This window comes from Dama dama, chromosome 33 (genome assembly GCF_033118175.1).
Source record: "Dama dama isolate Ldn47 chromosome 33, ASM3311817v1, whole genome shotgun sequence".
Taxonomy (NCBI): Eukaryota; Metazoa; Chordata; class Mammalia; order Artiodactyla; family Cervidae; genus Dama; species Dama dama.
This window is the reverse complement of record NC_083713.1, coordinates 27,000,075-27,010,017: the sequence shown is the minus strand read 5'-3', so window position 1 is coordinate 27,010,017 and position 9,943 is coordinate 27,000,075. Positions and strand designations below refer to the sequence as shown.

At 42.2% G+C, this 9,943-nt stretch overlaps 1 long non-coding RNA gene across 1 annotated transcript; it reads right to left on the bottom strand.

The window, feature by feature from the left end:
• Window positions 1-268: 268 nt before the first annotated feature.
• Window positions 269-9,562, bottom strand: LOC133050814 (uncharacterized). Its single transcript, XR_009691705.1, has 4 exons — window positions 8,911-9,562; window positions 8,476-8,666; window positions 8,228-8,358; window positions 269-661 (listed from the first exon to the last, which is right to left on the bottom strand). It is a non-coding gene; the product is annotated as an uncharacterized LOC133050814 (long non-coding RNA).
• Between the last annotated feature and the right edge of the window lie 381 nt (window positions 9,563-9,943).

The following is a 9,943-nucleotide window of genomic DNA, read 5'->3' as shown; positions in this document are numbered from 1 at the left end:
ACGTGCTCTTGGTTTAATGTAACCAATAAGATTTTTAGTCACAGTCTCTCTTTCCTGTTCTTATTTTCTCTGTGGAATCTACTATATAAGTAATCTGGTTTTGAAATCTGAAGGAGCCCATACTGGATTACAGATGAAGAAGAAATTACAACAAAATAGGGGACTGTAATTCATTCAAAATCATTTTTAATGGTAATTTTCTCTATTAATATGATAATGCATATAACAACACAGGTAGAAATATTCCAAGCTGAACAATGTACCACACTCCTCTCACACAATATCAGAGAGCAATAGCAGTTCATTAATTCACCAAAATAGTTACATTCCACTAGAAAATAGGCCTAAGATGAATGCAGTGATATGGTGACATTTTCCTCACCCCAAATTATTTATCCAAGTTCCTTAGCGTTACTTCACCACTCACCTTCAGGAAGTGGCATACAGAACACTTTCACATATAAAGGGGCTTTCCATTGGCACACGTGGAATGTTGCACAGGTTGTAAGGTTAGTCCTTATACCTAGTTTGGATCTGAGTGATGTGCGTAACAGTGATTTTTGCTGGTCTTGGTTCCAGAGGAAAAGTCTATTCTGGAAAGGTGGCCAGTTGGAGCATTCACAGTTTTTCACAGCTCTCTCCCACTAGGCAGGAAGTTCTTCTGTTGAATGAAATAACACAACAATGCCAGTCTTCTACATAGAAGTAAGTATGTTTCTCTAGTAGGCAATTTTACTTCTGGAGCAAAAGATTTTTCTTCTTTTAGGACTTGCTTCCATAACTAAGTCACAAATTTTAACTGAATAATTTTGGAGACAGATGGTTCTTTTTAACTGTGCCTCTTGACTGTATACTTTATCTTTCTATGAAGTGTGCGTCGTGTTAGACGCTTAGTCGTGTCCAACTCTTTGCAACCCCATGGACTGCAGCCTATCAGGCTCCTCAGTTCATGGAATTTTCCAGGCAAGAATACTGGAGTGAGTAGCCATTCCCTTCTCCAGGGGGTCTTCCCAACCCAGGGATAAAACTTAGGTTTCCTGCATTACAGGTAGATTTTTTTCTTTTTTTACCATCTGAGCAATCAGGGAAGCCTGAAAAGCAGGTCCACTTGTAGCAGAAGTGGGGTTCAAACCCACAAGTATATAAATCCATTGGATCTTAAGGCCAATGCCTTAACCACTCTGCCTGGTACCTGCATCCTTCTGTGAAACAAGGGCCTAGAACCACATATAGACTCTTTACAGGGAGTGTAACCACTGCCAACTTAAACTTTTACATTGATCCTTTATGAATCTGGAAATTGAAGGCAGATAATCCCAAGCTTATTTTTTCTTGATTTCATAATATTTTAAAGTTTGCTTTAATTCCAGTGCCCCCCAAATTCACACAAAGAAATGTAGTAGTACATAGTTTAGTAATGTAAATATTTGGGTCATTTGTGATTTTGCCTTATGGATACAATTTTTTAAAAATAATCTTTGTTACTGTAAAAATTTTAGTCACTTTCCTATCCCCACTTATTGCTGTCTTGAGACTTTAATCCAAATATACTCCCCAGAAAATTCACAAATCTTCAAAGTTTTAAATCAAAACCACAAAGTTCTTTATTATAACCCACAAATTGGGGCTTTCCTGATCAGATATTTTAAGTTACACATTTCTTCTTTAGAAAACTCGGGGGACCAGTGAGCCGTAGTTCCCTAATGAGTGTGGTATTCCTTACAACTCCCACATGGACAGCCTTGCCTGGAAAAGGCAATTGTCTTGGTTGAATAGGCATTAATGTTGAAGGTATGAAAAAAGGAAGTTGACTTGATTCAGTTTTCACTGGCCTATCCAGATGCTAAATTCAAATTTCATCTGAGGCACCAAAATATAATAGATACGAAATTCCAAAGTAAGGTGCCAAGATACAGAATTTCAATCAAATAACAAAGACCAGTTTCATGAGACTAAACACCTCACCCAAAGGAGTAAATGAAAGTGTCTAGAAGTGGAAACAGAGGGAGGATTCCAGGAGGAGTATTTTCTTGATGAGAGCTGTGCTGTGATTCCCATCAAAGGATCAAGGGTAGGGAAGGAAGGGCTTCAACAGGCCACCCATGAACAGTTCCCTACAGCTGGGGGGCAGTGGGGGTAGGGACAGGGGACTGATGTCTGACTTGACTCTAGCCCTGGAAGTCTTAAAGATCAGGAGAGAGGGACTGGTGAGCATCTTTGGCAATGGTGAAAAGTGCTGTCATTAGGATTGGTCTGCATTCAATTTATTGGAGCAAAGTGGGCACGAGTGTTTCTATTGACCAGATGTGGGCCACACAAGAGGGAACCATTCTATAGCCACTTTAAGTCCTGCTCAGAGGACACCTGGGATGTGAGTGGAGGATAAACTTGGACTCCTAGAGAGAAAGGGAGTTTGGAGGGGGCCTCAGGAGAGCCAGGTCTGAATGGGGAGTTAGGTTTGTCACCAAATGAGTGAAACCTGCTCATGTTGAAAGAGCCAGGAAGGAGGTTGCCCAAGAATACATGAAAGCATCTGAAAGACACCTTTGTCAGTCCCAGGAAATGTGATGACATCTTACAACTATCCCAGCCAAGTAACTGTTCCTTTTCTCTCCTCCCCTCCTTACTCCTCTGTTCCTAGAAGAGTAAAAGCCAGCAGGTATTAAGTAGGAGCAGAGATGAGCAAGGAAAGAAGAAGCTGACCACATCCTCCTTCCTGAAGGCTGGACACCTGCTTGTGACCAGCTCTAGATGGTGGAGGAGGATAGAATTCTTATCTTTGAATAAAGATTGAGTGATAGTTGCCCAGTCATGCCTGACTCTTTGCAACCCCATGGACTGTAGCCTGCCAAGTTAGTAATACATTGGTTTGGATATTCTAATAGAAAGACTAACGCTTTATATTACCTATAAGGGAGAGAAAAAATTATATCCAGTGATAAGGATAGAATTACCCTCATTGAGCAAGTTTAAAGGGACAGTGTTCCATGTCCGGTTCTAACTGTTGCTTCTTGACCTGCATACAGATTTCTCAGGAGGCAGGTAAGGTGATCTGGTATTTTCATCTCTTTAAGAATCTTCCACAGTTTGTTGTGATCCACAAAATCAAAGGTTTTGGCATAGTTAATAAAGCAGAAGTAGATGTTTTTCTGCAACTCTTGCTTTTTTTATGATCCAGTGGATGTTGGCAATTTGATCTCTGGTTCCTCTGCCTTTTCTAAATCCAGCTGAACAACTGGAAGTTCTTGGTTCAGGTACTGTAGAAGTCTCGCTTGGAGAATTTTAAAGACTACTTTGCTAGCATGTGAGATGAGTGCAATTGTGTGATAGGTTGAACATTCTTTGGCATTGCCTTTCTTTGGGATTGGAATGAAAACTGACCTTTTCCAGTCCTGTGGCCACTGCCGAGTTTTCCAAATTTGCTGACATATTGAGTGCAGCACTTTCACAGCATCATCTTTTAGAATTTGAAATAGCTCAACTGGAATTCCATCACCTCCACTAGCTTTGTTCATAGTGATGCTTCCTAAGCCCTACTTGACTTCACATTCCAGGATGTCTGGCTCTAGGTGAGTGATCACACCATTGTGATTATCTGGGTCGTGAAGATCTTTTTTGCATAGTTCTTCTGTGTATTCTTGCCACCTCTTCTTAATATCTTCTGCTTCTGTTAGGTCCATACCATTTCTGTCCTTTATTGAGCCCATCTTTGCATGAAATGTTCCCTTGGTATCTCTAATTTTCTTGAAGAGCTCTCTAGTCTTTCCCATTCTATTGTTTTCTCTATTTCTTTGTGTTGATCACTGCGGAAGGCTTTCTTATCTCTCCTTGCTATTCTTTGGAACTCTGCATTCAAATGGGTATATTTTTCCTTTTCTCCTTTGTTTTACACTTCTCTTCTTTTCTTAGCTATTTGTAAGGCCTCCTCAGAGAGCAATGTTGTTTTTTGTATTTCTTTTTTTGGGGAATGGTCTTGCTCCCTGTCTCCTATACAATGTCATGAACCTCCGTCCATAGTTCATCAGGCACTCTGTCGATCAGATCTAGTCCCTTAAATCTATTTCTCACTTCCACTGTATAATCATAAGGGATTTGGTTTAGGTCATATCTAAATGGTCTAATGGTTTTCCCCACTTTCTTCAATTTAAGTCTGAATTTGGCAATAAGGAGTTCATGATCTGAGCCACAGTCAGCTCCTGGTCTTGTTTTTGCTGACTGTATAGAGCTTCTCCATCTTTGGCTGCAAAGAATATAATCAATCTGATTTCAGTGTTGGCCATCTGGTGATGTCCTATGGTTATCTGGGTCATTAAGATCTTTTCTGTATAGTACTTCTTGCCACCTCTTCTTAATAACTTCTGCTTCTGTTTGGTCCATACCATTTCTGTCATTTATTGTGCTCATCTTTCCATGAAATGTTCCCTTGGTATCTCTGATTTTCTTGAAGAGAAATTTGGTTCCAAATTCAGAAAGGAGTACATCAAGGCTGTATATTGTCACCCTGCTTATTTAACTTATATGCAGAGTACATCATGTGAAATGCTGGGTTGGATGAAGCACAAGCTGGAATCAAGATTGCCAGGAGAAATATCAATAACCTCAGATATGCAGATGACACCACCCTTATGGCAGAAAGTGAAGAAGAACTAAAGAACCTCTTGATGAAAGTGAAAGAGGAGAGTGAAAAAATTGGCTTAAAGCTCAACATTCAAAAACTAAGATCATGGCATTTATCCCATCACTTCATGGCAAATAGATGGGGAAAGAATGGAAACAGTGAGATACTTTATTTTTCTGGGCTCCAAAATCACTGCAGATGGTGACTGCAGCCATGAAATTAAAAGATGCTTGTTCCTTTGAAGAAAAGCTATGACAAACCTAGATAGCATATTAAAAAGCAGAGACATTACTTTGCCAACAAAGGTCCACCTAGTTAAAGCTATGGTTTTTCCAGTAGTCATGTATGGATGTGAGAGTTGAACGATAAAGAAAGCTGAGTGCCAAAGAATTGATGCTTTTGAACTGTGGTATTGGAGAAGACTCTACAAGGAGATCCAACAGTCCATCCTAAAGGAGATCAGTCCTGGTGTTCATTGCAAGGACTGATGCTGAAGCTGAAACTCCAATACTTTGGCCATTTGATGTGAAGAGCTGACTCATTTGAAAAGATCCTGATGCTGGGAAAGACTGAGGGCAGGAGAAGGGGACGACAGAGGATGAGATGGTTGGATGACATCACCAACTCAATGGACATGAGTTTGAGTAAACTCCAGGAGTTGGTGATGGACAGGGAAGCCTGATGTGCTGCAGTCCACGGGGTCACAGAGTTGGACATGACTGAGTGACTAAACTGAAATGAACTGAACTGAAATGGACAGTGGGAAAACATTAAAGCTGCTATTATAACTTCATCTGGAACATACAGTTTCTTCCATGAATAGGTTATTTTACCAGCAAGAGTGATGGTTAGATGTTTTTTTAATAACCCACCTTCCATGAGATATCTAAAACATGGTGAATCAGATTCTCCCCTTACATGGATACGAGTGAATGCTCTATCTTCAATAGAATTCCCAGAATGGAAAATGGAAAATGAAAATTTCCAAGGCCCTAGCCCACGTCTGCTTCCCTGGTGGCTCAGATGATAAAGAATCTGTTCGCAATGCAGGAGACCCAGGTCGAACCCTGGACCAGGAAGATTGCCTGGAGAAGGGTTGGAGGCCCACTCCAGTATTCTTGCCTGGAGAATTCCACGGAGAGAGGAACCTGTCAGGCTACAATCCATGGGGTCACAAAAAGTTGGACACCACTGAGCGACTAACACTTTCACTTTCTTTTTTCAATCACTGCGCTGTTGATCTATTAATACACATTGCAATAACTAGACAGAGGTATGTACCTGTAGCTGTCCTATGGAAATGGTAGAGCTAGGCTTAGGCTGAATGCAGAAAAGATTGTGAGTTTAAGTTTAAAGAAGTCCTTGGAAAGCTTTGCTGTTTCTCTGGGAGGCACATTCATCCCTTGTACTCTACACAGTCATCACTTGCAATTTACCAAGGTCAAGGCCCTTTAGTATAAGTGATCTCAATTGATTGTCACCAAGTCCCTGTAAAATGCAGAAGGCAGATTCTATTTATCTTCACTGTACAGAGAATAATAACAATAATAATAGCTAAGAGTTATTGAGTGCATACCACATGGCTAGCACTTATGTTAAATGTTTTACAAGCAACATATTCAAGTATACTACCATTAATTTCTCCACTTTACAGGTGATGAAACAGGGTCTTAGGTGAAGCAATTCATTTTAAGTGTTTACTTGGTAGAAGATGAAGCTGGAATTTGAACTCAGTTGTCAGTCCTCAAATTCCTAACTTTGAGCCTCTGCTCAGATGAACAAAATGGAACTCGAACATTAAGTAACCCATTCAATTTTCTATAACTAGTAACAGTTAGCATTAACACACCTGGGTCTTGCCATTTCTCGTGTTCATTTCATTAGAGATCACTGGAGATGTTTAGCTAATAGAAGGCTAAGCTATAGGAAGGAGATTAAGCAGATTTTTGCCAATCAAAATAATAGACCTCAAAAAAAAGTGTTACTAAGGGAGGATATTTTAAAAGTTTTCATCAAAAAAAACCCCCAAAACTATAGCTGTGTGTGGTGCTGTATGTTAACTAGACATTGTGGGGATTATTTGCAATGAATACAGATATCAAATCATATGTTGTATACTTGACACTAATATAATATGTCAATTATATCTCAGTTTTTAAAAAAGTTTAGTTACATCCATATGTTGGAATATTTCATAGCCAGTAAAAATTTTTAATGAAAATTTCATTTAAACACACAAAGCATTTTTCCATTCTAAGTAGAAGTAGCCTATAAAGTAATAATGCTTTCAAGTCTGAATAATGCTTTCAAGTATGAATACATGTATTGATACACATGTATGGGCTTCCTAAGTGGCAGTAATAGTAAAGAACCCACCTGCTAACGCAGGAGACATAAGAGACACTGATTTGATTCCTGGGTGGGAAAGATACCCTGGAGAAGGAAATGGCAACCCACTCCACTATTCTTGTCTGGAGAATCCCATGGACAGAGACTGGCAGGATGCAGCCCATAGGGTCACACAAAGTTGGACACGACTGAAGAGACTTATCATGCAGGCATAGACATATATACATACTTTTTTTCATATATACATGCTTGAATATAAGCAGCAAGTTATATGCATGTGTTTATCGGTGTCTGTGTGATTGTATCTTTCAAAAATAGAAAATATAGAATGCAATGTGCTAAAATATTAGCAGTGTTAGCTCTAGATGGTGGAATTCTCAGTAATATTTACTTTTTATCTACACTTTTATTTATTTCCTGCCTAAAGAGCATTACATGTTCTTTTTTCCTTTCTCCTACTAGACAGGTTTATTATTTTTAAAATTATTATAAAAAACAAATTATAACCCTTTTACTCTTATCCCCTGAGCAGTCACTTTTGACATGTCTTCTACTCTTATGCTATAGACAAAACCAGTTACACCATTGCCCAGTGCCATGGCTGTGGAATCAGACAGACCCAAATCCGATTCAAGGCCTCCTGCTCCAGTAGCTGGAGTCTCACCAGCAAGGTATGAGCCCCTCAAGGCTCAGTGTCCTAGGGAGTACATTGCAGTGGCTGGAACCTATGTCCAGGGATGGACAGGGACACGTGCCTGTTCTGGGAAGTCAGTGATTCTTGGTGCGCCTTCGAAAGGATATTCTTTGAATGATTGTTTAATTTCTATTTAGAGTAAAGGCAGGGTCCCCGCAGGGCAAAACAAAGGCCTTGCAGTTCATCAGACCACAATCCTTAACAAGCATAATAGGGGCCTTGGGCTTTCCCTCCCACTCCAAGTGGCTCATCAACATCTTCTTTCCAAGCCAGTCAACACTCTCCCTGGAAGTACTGATAAACAATTTTCTCCAGTTCATTGCATTTTCAAAGACATTTGTCTCTCCTTGTGGAGTAACCCTGACATCTGTCCTTCTGACTGCTTCATAGAATGTTTCGAAGATTAAATGAGGTAACACATGTAGAGAACTCTGCACAGCACCTGATACTCAGCGGATGTTCAATAAATGATGACTATTATTAGTATCACAGCTGAAAATTATAGCAACTCCAAGCCTCCAGTAATGACAGGTCATGCGCAGTCCTTTTTGCCTCTAGCTCCTTACCTTTAAATATTCTCTGAGTAAAGGCATTTTGAGAAAGCATTTGGTGACCTTGGAATGTTCTCAAGAGCTCTCTGATGCCTTTATAAGTAAGTCTTAATAAATATAGGAGACTCATCTCCTTCTTCATATCTCTGTTATGAAAAAAAGCAACAACAAAAATACCTTTGGCATAGTATAACATTGTATAGTATAACATTTTAAATGTTATTTACCTTAAACCCAGTAGAAATCAACAGGATGGAGGTTACCTGGGGGACAAGCACTGAACCAGGCAATGTTGCTGAGGGCACAGAGTTAGGTCTGAAACCAGATCCTGGCGAGGGAGCAGAGGGGAAATGGCGATTCTTTGGAGGAGTTTTATTGGGATAAAATGCACCTGCTTTTATTAGGATGCCAGAATGCACCTGCTGTTTCATTCTCTCCAGTCTCCTTGAACAACCTTTGAGCAGGGGAATGAGAGGAGTGTAGGAGAGAAAAAAAATAACACAGTGAGGTTAGCAACGCCCTGTCTCCTTCCTCATTGTCTGTTTCCAAATGCACACCATCAGTATCAAAACACTGCTTGGTAGTAGTCTAAAAGATTTAACTTGCCCCGAAATTCCTAAGCAACCACTGGTGTGGAATTTGATTTTTGACAGAGTGCAACTGAACTTCAAAGCCTATCATTTATTTTGTACACCTACCAGAGACAGGTGTAGTCTGGAGTTCCACACTCCAGACACAGAACGAAGGACACATGGGGCCAACCACTCAGGTTACCCCAAGGGCGGTGGGAACTTGGTCCCCGAGCAGAACCACAGTTCTGCTGTGGCCCCACTGCTCGCCATTCTTAATTGTGTGCTTGTGTGTGTTCCATTGAGTAGGTGATGGGAGCCCCAGCAAGTGCAAGGTTCAAGGCTGGAAACTTCAGTTTTTCAACCCTTCAGTCATGCCTTGAAGAAAGAAATGACAACCCACTCCAGTATTCTTGCCTGGAAAATCCCATGGCCAGAGAAGCCTAGTGGGCTACAGTCCATGGTGTCCAAAAGGGTCGGACACAACTTAGTGATTAAACAACAGCAGTCACCACTGGTCACCGTTCTGGGCCCTGGCCTGCCCTCTGGGCTTCCAGCCGTGTCTGCAGTGCCTCTCGGTTCCATCCCAGGCCTCCTTCAGCCTCCCAGGGGAAACTGAGACCGCTGAGGGTGTTTCCAGGCCAAGTTACATAGTCCTCCTCTCCATCCCTTTTTGAAGGAGAAACAGCAAAGGTGAGCAGGAAACCGCCAGCAAGTTTTGACAGCTGCTGAGGGAGACTAATGGGTTTCTAAGGAAACAGAGAGGCAGCAGCCATTTTAGTGGCATTTGCTGTATGAAAAATATATAGACATTGACATCCGTCCCCGTCCCCCCCACCCCCACCCGCGGCGCCTTCCTTCCCTCCCCGCCTCGGAGGCCCCGAGGTGAGGGGTGCGGCCCAGGTCTCCCGGAGACGCAGCAGCCACCTGTCGCAGGTGGCCTGCCACCCGGGGTCGCCCCCCGACCCCCTCCCCGCAGCGGGCGGGCCCGCGGGACTCCCCACCCCCGGGCGCCGCAGTGCAGCGCGGTCCCCGCGGCCCGCCCCTGGGGTCCCCTCCCTTGCTGGCCCCCCGCCCGGCGGGCCGCGGGGAGGGCGGGCGCGTCGCCGCGGCGCTGGGCGCGAGGCGGGCGGGGAGGAGCGGGTCCGCGCGGCTGGCGAGG